Source organism: Mustela erminea, chromosome 7 (assembly GCF_009829155.1).
Source record: "Mustela erminea isolate mMusErm1 chromosome 7, mMusErm1.Pri, whole genome shotgun sequence".
NCBI lineage: Eukaryota > Metazoa > Chordata > Mammalia > Carnivora > Mustelidae > Mustela > Mustela erminea.
In genome coordinates this window covers 77,863,535-77,880,793 of record NC_045620.1, presented here as the reverse complement: position 1 = coordinate 77,880,793, position 17,259 = coordinate 77,863,535, and the positions used below count along the sequence as shown (strand labels likewise).

The 17,259-nt window shown below is 36.4% G+C and overlaps 1 protein-coding gene and 1 pseudogene across 5 annotated transcripts in view; one reads left to right on the top strand and one right to left on the bottom strand.

Moving 5' to 3' along the window:
• The window catches only part of FANCL (FA complementation group L), a 298,207-nt gene that overhangs the window by 258,227 nt on the left and 22,721 nt on the right, over positions 1-17,259 (top strand). The gene's annotated exons all lie outside the window — the stretch shown is intronic.
• LOC116595612 lies at positions 14,497-15,451 on the bottom strand (annotated as a pseudogene).

Genomic DNA, 17,259 nt, shown 5'->3' with positions numbered 1-17,259 from the left:
TTCCCTGTTCTCTTTGAGATTATGCCTTAAAGGAAAAACAGGAGCAACACAGTTTTAGTGAGTTTTGAGGAGAGGCTGAAATTAGATGTGTGTATTTAATCCACCTTCCTTACCTAATAGCTTTTACCCTCTTTCTACGGAATATTAAATGTGTCATTACTACTTTCTTTCTTTGAATTCTGATGTATAAACTAGTTGTGAACAAGGAATATTAAAATTTTTTCATTGCTTTAACCAATGGACTGTTAAAGAGAAATATTAATTTAAATATTAAAATTTCTAAATAAGTATGCTAAATATGAATGGGGTTGCCACATAGGCAAGTGACAAAAGAAATCCTCTTGTTTTCCCATCCACTTGTGTAATAGGGAGGGTATTAGTGTGGAACGGTCAGGTTTCTTTGGACCTTCTTAAAACTTAGGGTAAGATAAATAAGAAGAACTAACTTACAAAAGTCGACTGGGGAAGTTCTGTCCTACTTTTAGAGCTTTACTAGGTGAAATTTGTATAGCTGTCACAGTTACCTTGAAAAAGTACATAAGCAGAAAAGCAAGGAGCAACATTTTTCAGTAGGAAACAATTTAAATGTAACATACCTTTATTATCCACTGTCTGTGGAGCAGTGAGCTGGATTCTGAGGATGTTAAAGTGAATTAGGTTCTAATTCCTAGCTAGGATAGGCTTTCAGGATTCGCTTTCTGTCTGATGAGGAAAGAAGTATTTAAAAAGATAATTTCAGTAAAATGTGTTGAGTGTTATGATGAGCCATTTTGATAAGGTAGAGTGGAAGCATGTAATCTAACCTGATATGGTCAACCAAGTTTTCTGGATAAGATGTTACTTGAGTTCAGTGTGTCTTGAGGAGTAAGAAGTTAGGCTTGGGAGGAGACAGGAAACTTCAGGGGAGAACTGCATTAGCCAAAGAACAAATACATGAATTTATAGGAGGTAAGGCATGAATTACACAGCATTTGGTACTCTATGGTCAGAGTTAGCGATAAGACTGGACGTTTTGCTAGAGTTTAGGCAGGGTCTGGTGTACAGGCATACGTCGTGTTACTGTACTTTGCTGTATTGTGCTTCACAGATAATGGGTATTCTAACAAATTGAAGGTTTGTGGCAGTCTGTCTTGAAGTCTGTTGGTGCCATTTTCCAATAGCATTTGCTCACTTTATGTCTCACATTGTAGTAATTCTTATAGTATTTTAAGCTTTTTCATTATTATTGATTATGATCTGTGATGTGATCTTTGATATGACTCTTGTAATTGTTTTGAGTCAGTATGAATTGCAACCTTATAAGATGGCGAACTTAATGTGTTCTGACTGCTTCACATACTGCACATTCCCCCTATCTCTCCCTCTCCTTTGGCTGTCCTGGTCCCAAGACACAAATTTTGAAATTAGGCCAGTTGATAAGCCTAAATGGCCTCTGAGAGGAAAAGTCACCTGCCTCTCACTTTAAATCGAAAGCTAGAAATGATTAAATTTAGTGAGGAACACCTGGCAAAAACCAGGATAGACCAAAAGCTAGACCTCTTGAGCCAAACACTTAGCCAGGTTGTGAATGCTAAGGAAAAGTTCTCGAAGGAAATTAAAAGCGCTACTCCAGTGAACAAACAAATGATAAGAAAACAAAACTGTCTTATTGCTGATACAGAGAAGGTTTTAGTGGTCTGGATAGAAAATCAAATCAGCTGCAGTGTTCTCTTAAGCCTAAGCCCAATCCAGAGCAAAGCCTTAACTCTTCAATTTTATGAAGGCAAAGAAGAGGTGAGGAAGCTGCAGAAGAAAAGTTTGAGGTTACAGAAGTTGGTTCACGAGGTTTAAGGAAAGAAATACTCTGTCTAGCATCAAAGTGCAAGGTGGGTGAGCACCTGGGTTATCTAATCTAATCCAGACCTCCTTCAGCTTTTGTTTATCTGAGAATATCTTTATTTCTTCCACACTGATGAAGGACAGTTTGGCCAGAAACAGGATTCTTGGTTGACAGTTTTTGTTTTTGTTTTGTTTAAGCACTTGGCAATATATCAGCCTACTGCCTTCTGCCTTTCAAAATTTCCTTTAAGAAATCTGATTGTTTTTGAGGGTCTCTAATACATGATGAGTCGCCTTTTTTCCCCCAAGACTCTCTGAATCTGGCTTTGAAAGTGTGATTATAATGTGTCTTGGTGTGGGTCTCTTTGATTTCATCTTGCTTGGACTTTTTTGATCTCTTGGATGTTTATATTCATGTCTTTCATCAAAATTGGGAGTTTTAAGACATTGTTCAAATATTCTCTCTGTGCCACTGTCTTCTTTTGGGACCCTACAGTGCACACATTGGTCGGTTTGTCCCACATTTCCCTTAGGTTCTGTTTGCTTCTCTGTATTCCTTTTCTTTCTGTAGTTCACATTTGATAGTTGACATTGTCTTGTCATTAAAGTCACAGATTCTTCTCTCAGATTAAAGTCTCAAATCTGCCTTTAGGTTCCTTTTGTGAATTTTTCATTTCAGTCATTGTACTTTCAGCTCCCCAATTTCTTTTTAGGTTTTCTTTCTCTTGTTGATATTTCCATTTTGTTCATCATTTTCTTTCTCCACATCTTTCTCTGCATCTTTTTAATTTTTAGAGCATACTTAAAATATCCTTTTCAAATTCTGAATTTTTTTTAAAATTTTTATTTATTTATTTGAGAGACAGAGATCACAAGTAGGCAGAGAGGCAGGCAGAGAGATAGGAAGGGAAGGGGGCTTGATCCCAGGACCCTGGGATCATGACCTGAGCCAAAGGCAGAGGCTTTAACCCACTGAGCCACCCAGTGGGTCCTTTTCAAATTCCCCCTCCTTTTCAAATTCTTGTCTAATCTATTCTCAGATCTCTTTTAGGGAAAATTGCTGTTAATATTTTTTTTCCTTTAGATGAAGGCCTCACTTTCCTGTTCTTTTATGCCTTGTAATTTTGTTGTCTTTAAAAACTGGATACTTTAATAGCAAGGTAACTCTAGAAATTGGATTTTCCTTTTTCCCTAGAGAAGAAAGATTAAAATCTCCCATTTTTAAAATTTTATTCCTAATTTTTGATTGTTATAGGCTATCTCTGTGCTAAGGATAAGCCTATGGTATAAGTTTAAAGTCTGCTGATCATTTTTGAGTCTTCATCTTCCCTGGGCTTGCACAGTGACTTCCATGTTTCTTTGTGCAGTTACTTTGGTGTGTTTGTATCCTTGATGTCTGATTCCCAAAAGGGGAAAAAAAGAAAAATGAAGTGGAGGGGGAGGGAACTGGCTCTTTGAATATTCAGGAAGTTACTTCTCCAGGAGGAGGAGAGGCTTACAGTCATGGGGCATTGGAGCAGAGCACAGATCCTTGTACATGGAAGACTGATCCCTTTGCCTACCCTAGCTCCAGTAAGCCGTGTGTACATTGCTTCTGAGTACCTATGACTCTCTGAAGCCCCATATTCAGGGCTGCTGAATATGGGGTTGGTTGATGGGTGGCCTCTGTCAAGCTCAGAGCTGAAATTGATAGAATTTGCAAGCCTTCAATAGACTCCAGAGTCCCAAAATATATCCGGGTCTATCAGTGTCAGTGTCTAGGTGGGGAGACCGTTTCCTGGTGCTTTCTGCTTAGCCATCTACTCACAATCCTCTCCTCATTGGCTTGCTGTTGATTTTTTTTCTTAATGGTCTGTAATATAGGATAGCTAAGGACCACACTATGAGAGTGTCTCCTAATCTTCCACATGCAACTTGGCAGATGTTTCTTTCTTTAAAGGTAGTTGCTATAATCATTCTGTAGTGGCTGCATAGGAACGAATGAAGTGAGTCTGTTTCATTTGACTTTATGGATAGATACTTGTTCACATGTCCTAAAAATAGTAGCAGATTTTTTAAATAATCCTCAGTATTGGTCAGTTATAGTAAAAATAAACTTAAGTATAGGAAGGGTTGATATGTTCCATGTGGATTGTTTAACAGAGAATAGCATTTGATTAAATAGATGTAGTTATAGAGCTACTTAGAGAAAGTGTGGAGAACATCAATGAAGCTTGCAAATAAGATCAAATGAACTGGATATTAAGAGATTTGCTCTCTCTTTAAAGATATCTGATTAGAAATATTGCAATTAATATTAAAATTAAATTTCTTAAAAAGTTTAATCTCTTGATATTTCCTTATTCTATTGAAGCTTTTTGAATCCCCCAGAGATAAAGACAAAAATGATTATTAGAGGATTTATCTGCACATATTATAGGAGGAAAGTATAAAAAAAATCAGAAGGGAAAGCAACTGTTGCAAGTACCAGAAAATTATGCTATTAATTTAAGTGTCATCAGAGCACAAAAGATCACATTCCAGGACTGTGAGAAAATTATTAAAATACTGGAAATAATAGTACTTAAGATGAAGATATTATACTCTAAGATCTGGGTAAGTGACTGACATTATTATATCATTTCAGGTATTATAAAAGTAACAAAATGCTTCTAAAGATAATAAGCGTTACATTTTGAGATTGGCAGTGTTCACACTTTTCTGCTTAAGTGCTTTCCTAGTTTAACATAATTTAATAACAGTTATGGGGGAATAGCTAACATCTGAGTTCTCATATTATATCCTTTTTCTTTTTCCTTCCTTCTTCAGTATATACACATCTTAGGCATCTATATATATAAAAGTGATAAAATTTCATTCTCTTAAGTGGTGGGTTTATGAACCGTTACTTTTCTGCCTTTGTCCTCAGTGTTAGAAACTATTGCTACTTTTTAATTTTTTAGCTTCTAATTATTGATTATTCTACTGCAAAAAAAGTAGCACTAATGTAGGTCCCATTACTACCCAGAAATCAGAAATTTTTTAATAACTTTATTAATTGATATGTAATAAACTGAACATATTTCAAGTGTACAATTTGAGTTTTGACCAGTGTTTTACACCTGTGAAATCAACCCCACAATCAAGATAATAAACATTTCCATTAGTCCCAAGTTTCCCCATGCCCCTTTATAATCTCTGGCCCTCTTGGCCTTCCGCTTGGTCCCCAGGCAACTACTCATCTACTTTCTAGAATTTTATATAATTCTATGTATTCTCTGTCACATTTCTTTCCCCAGCATAGAGATTCATTCATTGTGGCATATAATAACAGTTCATTCTTTTTATGCTGAATGGTACTCCATTGTATGGATTTACTGCATATTGTCCATTTCGTTGTTGATGGACATATGAATTGTTTTCAAGATTTGGCTGTTAAAAATAGAGCTGCTGTGAACATTATGTGATGTCATTATATGAGCATATGCTTTCATTTCTCTTCAGCAAATACTTACGAGTGGAATGCTGAATCATTTAAGAGGTGTATGTTTAATTTTTTAAGAAAATGCTCACATTAAAAACAGTTGCTTATGAAAGTGGTTGTTACATTTTTACATTCCAAACAGTAGTGTCTGAGATCCTTTTTCTCTGTGTCCTTCATCCTTGCTCATACTTGGTATGGCCAGTCTTTCTTCTCTTTCTTCTGCTTTTCTTTTCCTTAAGTAGGCTTCACACCCAATACGGAGCCCACCACAGGGCCCAGACTCATGACTCTGAGATCAAGACTTGAGCAGAGACAAGAGTTGGATACTTCACTGACTGAGCCACCCAGGTGCCCGTCTTTCTCATTTTAGCCATCCTAATAGTAGTGTAGTGGTAATTCATTGTGATTTTAATTGCATTCCTTAATGACCAATGATATGGGCATATTTTTATGTGCTTGTCATCCATACATCCTTTTTGATGAAATATCTGCAAATTTTTTGCCTAAAGGTTTAATTAGATGGAGAGATAGGCCACATTAATGCATTAGACTTTTCAGTATTGTTCAGATGTTAGTTCTCTTCAAATAGATCTATAGATCCAGTGCAGTCCCAGTCAGAATTCCCTCAGATTGATTTTAGAAATTGGCAGTGTAATTCTAAAATACATAAGGAAGGTGTAAAGGACCTAGAATAAGAAACTGAAAAAGAATGAAGTGGGAAAACTAATATGACCTGATTTCAAGATACAGATCTACCCTTATCAATAGAGTGTGGCATTATGGTAGAAATACTCCTTGACTTAAGATGGGGTTACCCAGTCCTAAAGATGATAAACCCATCATAAGTTACAAATACTCCAAGTTGAAAATGCAGTTAATACATGTAACCTACCAAACATTACAGCTTAGCCTAGCCTACCTTAAACATGCTCAGAACGCTTACATGAGCCGACAGTTGGGCAAGGTCCTCTAACACAAAGCCTATTTTATAATAATGTGTTGAATATCTCGTGTAATTTATTGAATACTGTATTGAAAACAAAAAGCAGAATGGTTGTATGGGCACAGAATGGTTTGTAAGTGTATTGGTTGTTTACCCTTGTGATTGCATGGTTCACTGCCCAGCATTACAAGAATACCATAATGCATAATACTAGCCTGGAGAGATCAAAATTCACAATTTTGAAGTACTGAATTGAATGAATGCATATCATTTTTCACCCCAATGTAAAGTCAAAAATCATTAAGTTGGGCCATTTTAAGTTGGGGATCATATGTATACCCATACAAATTGTTTGCTGAAAATAGTTGTATATATATATAAAGGTGCAAAGATCATTCAGTGAAGTAATGGCAGTCTTTTCATTAAGTTGTGCTGAAACAGTTTGCAGAATACAAAAAAAGATGAACGTTAGCCCATATACAGAAATTAACTCCAAATGGATTATAAACTTAATGTAAAACCTAAGACAAATGAAACTTCTGGGGGGAAAAAAAATAAAGTTTTGGGACTTTGGGATTTCTTAGTATAACACCCCAAGCAAGATCCATATAAGAACAAACTGATAAATTGGACTTAATCAAATAAAAAAAATTTAAAGATTTTATTTATTTATTTGACGGGGGGGGGGGGGGAGAGAGGGAACCTAAGCAGGGGAGTGGGAGAGGGAGAAGCAGGCTCTCTGCTGAGCAGGGAGACTGAGTCAGGGCTAGATTCCAGGACCCTGGTATCAAGACCTGAGCCGAAGGCAGATGCTTAACAACTGAGCCACCCAGGTGCCCCCAAAATTAAAAATTTCTATTCTTGAAAAACAGTTAAGAGAATGAAAAGACAAGCTGCAGACTAAGAAACAATATTTGCAAATTACATGCCTGATAATTGACTTGTATTTAGATTATGTAATGAGCATTCAGGCTCAATAATATAACAATGTAAAATGAGCAGACCTTTCTATAGACATAATATTTTGTGTACCTCAAACCCTTTTGTTACCATTAAAGCTTTAGATAACTTGATTTCATGAGAAAAAACTTCTCAAGATTTTTTTTCCTTTTAGAGAATTGACTGTATGTTTCCCTTGTTGGCAAGTAGCTAGGAGTCAGGTAATTCTCACTCCCCACTTCACTTCCTTTGCATTAACTTTTTACCTAGTCGTATTTCATTCAGCCTCAGAGTGGTGTTTCTTGACAAAACACCTCACCTCAGCTCAACCACTGCTCATTTTTTCCTTTGTCCCAGAGTTTTTCTAATGCCAGGACTAGGAGTGTATGTATGCCTCTGGTATGTATGCAAATCTGGAAATGTGAGAATTAATAATCTTTTTAGGACAACTTGACCAGTTGGAAATAGAGACCAGTGAATAAATGTTTTGAGATTCTCTCTTTTTAGGCCATGATTCTCAGCTTTCTGTATAACTTTTCAAAGAGTCCCCATTGACCACAGTGACTGGCTTGACAGCACGCTCTTATTTTGGCATTCTGTCCTCTGTTTCATTCTTCCCACTACCCACTGCCTCTCAGGTTATTGGCAGTAATCTTAGGGACTGTCTGCACATAACTTCTGTCTTACAGTGCTTTCTGGGGCAGACCCCAAGCTCAAATTATCATTGTGTATATCACTGGCTGGTATAGCTACAGATAAAGATGATGTGGAACAAAGGTCCAAATATACCAGTCATACCTATGGCCCAGAAATTTACCTCCTAAAAAAAAAAGGAAAAAAAATGTGTTTTGCTTATTTGATCTTTTCTCTTTTTTTAAAAGATTGAACAAAACACATGTAGGACTTTCTGTACAGTATAACTTGACAGAGCTTCTTAAAATCAATTTATAAGTCAAAGACTACACTAGTCTTCTCTCAGGTGATTTCCTTGCCTCTAGAACATTGTGATCTTCACAGATGCTATAAGCTTCCTTAACTTGTCACCACCATTTGAAAATTTTGTGTAACTCTGTACAGCAGTGGACCATAGGAACTAACTTCTTAGCTTGTACTTATACATAGTTTCTTTGTAGACTGTAAAAAAAAATATGTATATAGGTATTAACATGTTTTCCCCCCTCTGAAGGGATTTTTTTTTTTAATTTTAAGATTTTACTTATTTTTTTTTTAATATTTTATTTATTTACTTGAGAGTGAGACCATGAGAACAAGAAAGAGAGCACATGAGAGGGTACAGGGTCAGAGGGAGAAGCAGACACGGTTTTGAGCAGGGAGCCAGATGTGGATCTGGGGACTCCAGTATCATGACCTGAGCTTAACCAACTGAGCCACCCAGGTGCCCAAGATTTTACTTATTTGAGAGAGAACATGAGTAGGAGGTGGGAGGATGAGGATGAGGGAGAAGGACTCCCTGCTGAGCAGGGAGCCTGATGTGGGGCTCAATCCCAGGATTCTGAGATCATGAACTGAGCTGAAGGCAGACGCTTAACGGACTGAGCCACACAGATGCCCCTGTTTTATTTTTATAATTACAAAAAAAAAAAAATCGGAACATTTCCCATGTAGATTCATAAGAAATCCTAGAAAAATAGCAAGATCAAAATATTAATGGCAGAATTTGAAGCTTTGTGATAGGCCACTACATTTTTTATAAAAGAAAGATTTTATTAGCATTTTCTATGCTGTATAGACTTCAATTAAATGCATTTAAAGATCTAGCATTCCCCATGGAATTAGCATTGTTTTGGTTTGGTTTTGTTTGTTTTTTACTTTTTTTTTTAATCAGTTAACATAAAGTGTATTACTAGTTGCAGAGGTAGAGTTCATGATCCATCAGTTTTACATAATACCCAGTGCTATTACGTCACCTAGTTACCCATTCCCTTACCCCTACCCCTCCAGCAGCTCTGTTTGTTTCCTATGATTAAGAGTCCCATATGGTTTGTCTCCCTCTCTGATTTTTATCTTGTTTAATTTTTCCATCCCTTCCCCTATGCTTCTGTTTTTCTCTTAAATTCTGCATATGAGTGAAATCCTATAACTGTCTTTCTCTGATTGACTGACTTCATTTAGCATAATACCCTCTAGTTCAATCTGCTTCATTGCAGATGGCAAGATTTCATTCTTTTTAATGGCTGAGTAGTATTCTGTTGTATATAAATACCACCTTTTCTTTATCCTTTCATCTGTTGATGGACATCTGGGCTCTCTCCATAGTTTGGCTGTTGTGAACATTGCTGCTATAAACATTGGGAATGCAGGTGCCCCTTTGGATCTCTGCAATTGTATCTTTGGGGTAAATACCTAGTAGTGTAATTGCTAGGTCACAAGGTAGCTCTATTTTCAACTTTTTGAAGAACCTCCAAACTGTTTTCCAGAGTGGCCGTACCACCTTGCACTCCCACCAACAGTGTAAGAGTTTAGTACTAGCATGTTTTCTCCAGTACTAGCATGTTTTGAAAAGAGTTTAGACTTAAGCATACAGACAGTTCATCAGTGGACGATTAATACTGTGGAAGCCAGATAAGTGATTTTTTTTCTCTAAAGGTGCATTGTCTAGTCATAGAGCTAGTAAGAACAACTTTATCTACCTCCCTGTTCACTGGGTATACATCTTTAAAAAAAGACACCATTTAAAGTATTTAGAGTAATGATAAAACCTACTTTTCTGATGGTTTATTTTATTTATCAAACATGAACTATAATAACCAACTTGACCTTTATGTGCTCAGATGTCAGGGTACTTGATTCATGTACATCCTCCACCGATAAAAGTGGGCAAGCATTGCCAGAATAGGCTGTGCTTTAGCATTATAACACTAGTCAGAAAATAAAATAAACCTTTTAGTTTTTTTGGAAGGCATGTAGACCTTCGACCAGACAGACTGTCAATTGGTTCATGATCTCAAGGTTTAAATTCCAAATCTATCACACTGACCAGACTGTTTGCTTAGAAGTCTTTTTAGTTGTGGTTTTTTTTTTTTTTTTTTTTTTTTTTTCAGAAATTTTCAATGAATCAGTGCAGGTATCCCACATAGAGATCTTTCCATTGAGAAGCGCATATACAGAACAGTCCAGGTATTCTGATTTCAGTGCAGAGAATGTCAGTAAGTGTCTTAGGTCAATCTAAGATTAGATTGATCTCTTAATATCTTCATGCTTGCTCTTTTCAAATCATGTTGAGAAGTCTATTATTTTTTTCCTATTCTTCTCAAGATTAATAAATGCTTGTTATTCTTCTGACCTTTGCTTTACACACAGGAGGATTGGACTCCACACCCAAGAACACACCCCTATTAGCTTTGTGCTTCCTGTTCCCGTAATGTTACAGAGGTAGTTTTCCAGTTCCTGGTGTTTGGTCTGTACCTTTTTTTCTGTTATAGTTCTGCTCCATGTGGAAATAGACAGACTTGAAAGGTAGTGTGTTTGATATGCCTCAACATGGTACCTTGCCGCATGTCCTTGGAGTAGGTAGAGTAGAATGTCCTTTTCTCACCTTGTTTTATATTTTCTAAATATTTCAGGAGTTCTCTTCCTTTCCTTATTATTTATTTATTTTTTAAGATTTTATTTATTTATTTGAGAGAGAGAGAGAGAGCAGGAGCAAGGGGAAGTGGCAGAGGGAGATGGAGAAGCAGGCTCCCAGATGAGCAGGGAGCCTGGTGCCAGGCTCAGTCCCAGATCCCAGGGTCCAGGGATCATGACCTGAGTGGAGGGCAGATGCTTATCCAGCTGAGTCACCTGCATGTCCTTTTCACTTTTATTTTTTAATGTTTTAAGGATAGGAGTTTGCTTAGCTTCCTGTCTTCTCCTTTCTCTTACCACAGGAATGCTTAGGGTTTAGGTTTCTGCATCATTATTGGTTACTGGGATACATTTCTTCCCTGTAAAACAGATTATTGCTTTTGGGATCCTAAGGCTATTTTGTGTGTGTTGATGGTTTTTTTTGGGTTGTGTTTGCTTTTGCTTTTGTTTTTTGCTGCTTATTTTTGTCTTCTTTAGTTTTTTTCCCTGTCTTATGTCTTGCTTCCTCTATTTCATTTCCTCTCATCATGGTATTATGTATATGTGCAAAAAGAAAAAAAAAAAAAAGAAAAAACTGGCATTTTCTCTTTGATTAGTAAATTAATACCTACAGTGTTCTGGGTATGATTTTTGGCTCTTTGCCAAGTTACAGCTATATAATTGCTTGCTGTGATTTGTGATTCCTAACCTATTCCAAAAACTCAAAAGTTTCGAAAGACTGATTTTTTTCCCCTTTATTTTATAAAATAATGGTAGTTGTGTAATGCATCATTGACTTCTGTCCTTGAATACATGGGGATAGAGAATAAAATATTGTCTAAATAGTTTAATTCTGGTATGATTAAAGAGGGAATGACTATGTTGAATCATATAAATTGTTCATAGATAATGGATAGATACTTATATATAACTTGAATGAGAAAATCTGTTTATACACATGAATTGGGCTAAATGGGAGTACATTATAGTAGTTGGCGTCTTGAAAGATAGGTACTTTTAAGTGGACAGAACTGTCTGCTTTATGGATTTTCAAACAATTATATTTAGAATTCTTCACTTTTAGAATTGGAAGTCACCTTAGAAGTTGTCTAGTGCTTGAGTGCCTGGGTGGCTCAGTGGGTTGAAGCCTCTGCCTTCGGTTCAGGTCATGATCCCAGGGTCTTGGAATCGAGCCCCACATCAGGCTCTCTGCTCGGCAGGGAGACTGCTTCCCCTCCTCTCTCTCTGCCTGCCTCTGCCTACTTGTGATCTCTGTAAGTCAAAAAAAAAAAAAAAATTGTCTACTGCATACCCATATTTATTGATTTATTAAGTCTTTAAGAGGCTAAGAAGGTCTTGATCAATACTTCATTACTATCAAGATGAGAGCTGTGACCTTGTGTACTGGATACTCTTATCTTTGTGTCAGAGATTCCCAACATAGACCTGACACATAGTTGAAGTATTAATTAGGCTAGTGTGCTTTTCACTGATTTGTGCACATCATGAAGTGAAAGGATTGCTCTCTGACCACTTATTTTTACATATGAAATAAAAATGATTATGATTGCAAAAATTATGATTTTCTGATTAGAAAAGTAATACATATTATTATAGGTAATGTGGAAAATACAAAGAAGGAAATAAAAATTGTTGTAAAAATGGGTAAAGCCACACTAACCAGGGACCATTGGAACGTACTAGACAAAGTCATTGGAGCCAAATCAAAACAAAACCACTCTGGACTATTCTGGAATGGATTAAGGGCATGTATCATGGTCCTATATGACCTAGAGAATGCTCACCTCTTCAGTGAGGTTCTAAAATCAAGCAGTCACTAATAATGTGAGAAGCAGTGACTAATAATGTGAGTGTTATAAGAGAAGCCAAGCTATGGAACTGAGCTACCTCAGCTTTGAAGGAAAAGCTGCTCTGGTGAAAGTGGACCACCCATCCAGTCTACCTCATTTTCCTCACCATCCTTTAATTCTTGAGGCTTTGCTCCTTTCTTCTCTCTCTCTCTTACTCTTAAGTCTTGCAATTAGATGAGTAGTGTCTAAACTTAGGAGGTTGAATATTTTTCATTTGATCACGTGTATTTTTTCTTTGGGGAGTTACCTTTTCATCCCTTCCCCTTTTTAAGTCCTGTGTACTTTTTTTTAAACTGATTTTTTTCCCCTTCATTTTGTTTTTATTATAGCATGTTTGCTTAATTTACAGCAAGCAGAAAATAAGCTGGGTCTTGTTTTGATCCAAACATTGATGTTTTAAAGGTTGTATACAATATTTGTTAAAAAGAACATATAAAAATACCTTTTTAGAAGCTTCTATAAGAAAGAAAATACAAAGTTTAACCCCACAACTTTCCTCTTTGCTAGAACTGCAAACTACTGCTACAGTTTTAAATAGACTTTTTGTTGTTTAAACCATACATCCAGGAAAATCTAAAAAATTAAAGAAACGTGCATATAAATGATTGCCTAGCAGAACATGAACATTAACTGCAAACAGTAAAGAAATGAAAGTTAGAAATACTATCAATTATACAAAGGTTCTAGAATCAGTCCTTTAAACACATTCCACAAACAATTTAAAAACCATCTTTTTTGTTCTTTACAGGCAAGCCCTATATTACTAAAACCAAAATTGGAAAAAAGTAATCCTCTAAAAGGAGTCGTTTCCCCACAATATTTCTTACTTATACCTGCAAGCAAGCAATCTAAAATTTTTAAAGATGCTAGTTTTTATTCTGAAATGAGATTGGACATGTTCCTTTTATTGCCCTCTCCCCCCAACAATCTCTCAGAGAAACGCTAGAAATTATAAACGGTTAGGGTCTTGTTTTCTTTTTTAGTCGGGTACTGCCAGGTACTACATTGATAATCAATCAAACTCAGAGATGGGACTCTTTCATTCTTTTTCCAAAATATTTTAAATTTCATGGCACCACAGGATCACCTAGAATGGGAGTGTTCTCTTTCAACTTGCCTCACATGAAATAAGCTGATGTGTGAAGAACAAGTCTCTTCATAAAGTGGGAGGCAAATTTTGATACAAATGCACAGACCAAGTGCTATAAGCATCAAAATTCAGTTTACACTACGCATATGCATAAACAAAATCTACTCTGAAACCATTTACTTGCTGCTTTTTAACAGCAGTAAGAAAACTAAGCAGTATTTCCAACAATGCTCCTTAAAGTTGAGAGGAACTACTTGAGAGCATTTTTTTCCCTTAAAATTATTTCTGCCATTATTGACCTGCTTAAATTTTAAGGTGAGTTCTTCTGATGTTTATATGTTTCAAATCTTCACAGAAACCAGGAAAAAGCAGTGAAGGCTCCATGTTTCAGTCAAAAACTCAATCTTCCCCCAAATGCTACTTAACCCAGTTGGCATCATTCCCCAAGATGGTTGGGTTAACAAAAGAACTATTCCACGCTCTGTCATAATTAACTATTATCATGGGCCTAGACATCTTAACAAGACAAAAAGGTCCACCCTGAACCTAAATGTCATTGTTGTACTGTGGCTACAACTTCACTGTTGTATCATTCTATCTTATTAGCAAGCTACATTTCTAGGTTAACAGTTCTACCAAATATGGATATGAAAGTTTATTTTTAATAAGACAATGTTGCAAATTATGGTCAACCAACATCTTTTCACCAATACTTCAAGCATAAAAAATGAGAATCTTTACAAAAATATACAGAGACACCACAAATTGGTAGCTGCCCATAACATTAAACAAACTGGACTCTTAAGAGTGGCTTCTCAACAGCATATCATTTTAATTATAACCATTTGCCTGGTACAGGGAAAACTGACAAGTGTTTTTTAAGCATCATTGCAACATTGTATTCCTGATAATTTAAGTAAACCAAACTATGAGTAAATGAATGATACATGCCTAAAAATATCAAGGTTTATACTATCAGTGGCCACTGGACTTAGGACTAGTCCAAGACCTTGATCTAGATTTTGACCTAGACCTAGATTGTGATCTTGACTGAGATTTGGATCTAGGTGGTTCTTTTTTCCTTGATTCCTTTTCATATCTTGAGCCAGACTTATAAAGTGTTTTGGAATCTGTTTTAGAGGTGCCTCTAGTTTTGGTGTGAGATGCAGACCTAGAATGTGATTTAGCCTTCATTTCTTTCTTGGGCTGGATCTTGGACCATGATCTTGAATTGGATTTAGATCTTGAAAAAGATCGATTTCAGTGTTTGAATCTATCATTGTCGGAATGGCTTCTGCTACACCGTGGTCTTCCAGCCGGTCTACTGTTTCTAGGACTATAATATCTTCTATAGTTGTAATCAAAGGACCAGCTTCTTGATCTTCTTCTTTCATAACTCCGGCTTCTAGAATGTCTGTATCTATCATAATCATCATAGTGTGAAGAGCTGTACACATTCCTCCCTTCCTTGGCTTTCATTTGATTTGGAGTCTTCCGATCCCCTTGTGCAAACTGTATTTCAATTTGGCATCTGCAAATCCATTTTCTGTCCAAATTATGTAAAGCGTCTTCGGCATCACGGACATCCTCAAATTGAACATAAGCAAATCCTCTTGGACGGCGCGTGTAGAAATCAAGTGGAACATACACATCAACTATAGGACCATAACGACCAAATTCTCGTCGTAAATCTTCAGACCTGGTGTCGTCGGCCACATTCCTTAGGAACAGAGACGTATTGGGGGTCGCAGGTAGCGGGACATGACGGTGATGGGAGTCTTTGCTTGGCAGGGGCACTAACGGGCTCAGTAAACGAACCACGGATGCGGCGGCGGATCCTCACCTTAAACTGATTTTTTAATAACCCTTTTATATTAAGAGTGTTGATACTTTGTCTGGTATGATACAGGTATCTTTCAGTTGCTCTTCTTGTTCACAGGCTGTGAACTTCTCCAGGTCAAGGACTGTATGACTTTTAATAATGGCTACCAACTTTTAAACATACACTATATGCTAAGCAGTTAAACGTTTTGTATATATGATCTCACTCAAATCTTATACAGATTAACAAACACTATTTCCGTATTGCAGAAGCTAAGTGAATTAATTTGCTACAAAAGATGTAGCTAGCTTTAAGAGGTGGACCTGGGAATCAGATTCAGGATTTGACCAGTCTGTGATTTTTTTTTTTTTTTCTTAAGATTTTATTTATTCGAGAGAGAGAGTGAGCAGGGGGAGGGGCAGAGGAAGATGGAGATGCAGGCTCCCTGCTGAGTAGGGACTCCCACTTGAGGCTGGATCCCAGGAACCTGGGATCATGACCTGAGCCAAAGGCCGATGCTTAACCAACTGAGCCACCCAGGTACCTCTAAAGTCTTTTCTCTTAACTAACATGTATTGCATCTTATATTTCATTAGGTCAACCAGTATCTTTGATAGAGCATAATACTTAGTAGACATTTCTGTACTTTCGCTGGATCGAATTGTATTAACACATAACTCATTGTTGTATTTGCTTATTTGATTTTGTATAATTCAGTGTGTTGTAAATAAGAACATGCATTCTTTCATCTTTTTTTTTTTTAATTTCTTTCCTCTTTTTTTGACTAAGGTTCAGTTGGCTTGCACCGTTACATTAGTGTCACATATACAACATAGTGATTCAATAAGTCTGTACTTCATGTGGTGCTCACCCCAGGTGCAGCACCATCTGTCACCATACAACAACATTTAATACCATTGACTATGTTCCCTATGCTGTACCCTTTATCACCATGACTTAGTCATTCCATAACTGGAATTCTGCATCTCCTGCTCTTCCCTCGTTTGTCCATCTCCCCACTTCCCTGCCCCTGGCATCCATCAGATGTTCTCTGTATGGATCTGTTTGTGTTTTTTGTTTATTTTTTTGTTTTGTGTTTTAGATTCTACATATAAGTAAAATCATACAATATTTGTTTTTCTCTACATTTTTCAGTTCTTGATCCAGATAGTTTGTGGAATGTGGTTACAAGCTGATTGTTTATAAGTTGAAGGTAAAACTTTTTTCCTTAGGTCTAATTTTGTAGAACTTGTTCATTTTTTAAAAATTTATTGTATTATCCCCCCAAATCCCAAAATTAAAATCTGTTTAAACATTAAAAAATGGTCAAATTAAGATGTAAATGTTAAGGATGCCTTTTTCCTCGTAAACTGGACTGCTCGAATCTTTTTCTTTTATTGAAGTATAATTAACATACAATGTTTTATTAGTTTCAGGTGTACAAATTGATTCAACACTTCTGTACATTGCCCAGTGTTTACTATGAGTATAGTCACCATCTGTCGACATATATTATTACTACAGTACTATTGACTGTAATCCCTATGCTATACTGTTCGTCTCCACAACTTACTTTATAATTGAAGTTTGGCTTAAATCTCTGTTTAACCTCCCCCACCCTCAAAACGACCAGTTTGTTTTTTTGTTTTTTTAAATTGACATCATAATTTACTTGACTTTCTCTGTCTGGTTCATTTCACTTAACTTAATACCCTCCAGGTCAATCCATGTTGTTATAAATGTCAAGAT